The sequence below is a fragment of the Carcharhinus amblyrhynchos genome, chromosome 21 (assembly GCF_965287045.1).
Source record: "Carcharhinus amblyrhynchos chromosome 21, sCarAmb.v2.hapA, whole genome shotgun sequence".
Lineage (NCBI taxonomy): Eukaryota > Metazoa > Chordata > Chondrichthyes > Carcharhiniformes > Carcharhinidae > Carcharhinus > Carcharhinus amblyrhynchos.
The window spans coordinates 49667161-49669605 of NC_137344.1; positions in this window are offsets into that span (position 1 = coordinate 49667161).

The window sequence follows — 2445 nt, forward strand, 5'->3', positions numbered from 1 at the left end:
CCGCACGCATGAGGACGGCCTCAAGTGGCATCTTGGGTTCATGTCACACAATCTGTAACCCGTGTGACTTGCAAAATCTCACGAATTATTCTGGCTAGTTCACACCTCTTTAACCTGTGTTTTAACCCTGTCTCCACTCACATTGTCTGTACCTGTAAAGACTCACATTCCAACCATTACCTTGTCATTGAGTTTGTGTCTATATATATCCCTGTTTGTGAAACAAATCCTGCACTCACCTGATGAAGGGATAGTGCTCTGAACGCTCGTGCTACCAAATAAACCTGTTAAATTTCAACCTGGTGTTGTGAGACTACTTATGGTGGGATGTGGGAGTTAATTTTTGGAATCGGATTTAACTCAGCTCAGCAGGAACTCCCCCACGATTGTTATCCATCCAGTGGTAGGCAGGAAACTTGCTACAATCATTCCTTTTCCCACAGGTAGGTTGGCAAAGGAATTCTCAAGAGGAAATCCCATGGAATGAAACAACCTCACTCTGGATCTTGAACCTACAGAATTCCCTAACCTTGTATTCTTTGAACTTTGTAGAACCAGGAGCTTTAGATTGACTGGAAGATATGCATTGCTTTCCTTAGACACGGAAGGTGAAGAGATTTAACTGAGGAGTTTCAATGGGGTTTTTAAAGTACACAGGGAGAAATTGTTTTCACTGGAATATTATGTATAGTTCGAGATCCTTGCCTTAGATAGGATACATTGGCTTTGGTAGATTTATTTTTCATAGTTCATGGGAAATGAGTGCTACTAGCAAGAGCAATGTTTATTGACCATCCCTAACTGCCCTTGAGAAGTTGCCTTTTGAACCCCTGCAGTCTCTGTGGTATAAATACTTCCACAGTGCTGATAGGAGAGAGAATTACTAGCCTTTGACCTGTTCCTTTTTATAGTCATGGTTTTTATATGGCTAGTCCAGTTTAGTTTCTGGTTAATAGTTACCCCCAAGATGTTGATTGAGAGGGATGCAATGAGGGGAACACAATTGAAGTTCAAGGCTCAATGGCTGTTGGAGATGGACTATGAAGAGAGACTAAATAGACTGGGTCTGTACTCGTTGGAGTTTAGAAGGATGAGGGGGGATCTTATAGAGACGTATAAGATAATGAAGGGGATGGATAGGGTAGAGGTAGAGAGATTCTTCCCGCTTAGAAAGGATAGCAGGACTAGGGGGCACAGCCTCAAGATAAGGGGGGGGTGCAGTTTAGATCAGAGTTGAGGAGGAACTTCTTCACTCAAAGGGTGGTGAATCTCTGGAATTCTCTGCCCGTTGAAGTGGTGGAGGCTACCTCGCTAAATATATTTAAGTCACAGGTAGATAGGTTTCTGATAGACAAGGGAATTAAGGGTTATGGGGAGAAAGCGGGAAAGTGGAACTGATCCACTTCAGATCAGCCATGATCTTATTGAATGGCGGGGCGGGCTCAAAGGGCTAGATGGCCTACTCCTGCTCCTATTTCTTATGTTCTTATCTTCCTTTGTGTTAATTTGGAGAGTTTTGCCCCAGTTGTGCTAAGGCTACTTGGTACAAACTCGGTCAAATGCTACCTTGTTGTCAGGGGCAGTCACTGTCACTTCTCCTCCAGAGCTCAGCTCCTTTGCCCGTGATTAGCTCAAGCCTGGAATGATAACTGGAGCGAAGCAGTGTCTGAGTGCAGGTGATACTGGGGACACCTTCCATCATTTTGCTGATGATTGGGAGTAGTCTGTGGACATGAGAAGCACATGATGCTGATCATGTAACATTACATGATTGAGTAACAGAGATCTGGAGGCAGGAAGCGTTCCAAACTGATACATAAGACCATAAGAAATAGGAGCAGGAGTAGGCCATCTAGCCCTTCGAGCCTGCCCTGCCATTCAATAAGATCGTGGCTGGTCTGAAGTGGATCAGTTCCACTTTCCCGCTTTCTCCCCATAACCCTTAATTCCCTTGTCTATCAGAAACCTATCTACCTGTGTCTTAAAAATACTTAGCGAGGCAGCCTCCAGCACTTCAACGGGCAGAGAATTCCAGAGATTCACCACCCTTTGAGTGAAGAAGTTCCTCCTCAACTCCAATCTAAATTGCCCTCCCCTTATCTTGAGGGTGTGCCCCCTAGTTCTGTTTTCCTTTCTCAGTGGAAAGAATCTCTCTACCTCTAATGATCTAATAACTAAGCCAGAGTTTCCGATATGTACGCAATAACTTTAAATAAAGAGTAATGGTCTTAACAGGCCTCAGTCTCCTGTAGCTTACTTCAGGCGAATAGACAGACTCCCAAAGAACCCCAGTTAGACTCTGAGCAGGCACAATCCACAGAATGATGGGCAGCAGTTAGCTGGATTCAATTTGTTCTGGAAACAATAGGGATGGGCAATTTCCCACATTGCTGGGTGGATGTTGGGGGGCAGTTTGTCTAGGGGCTGCGGATAGTTCGGGAGCAC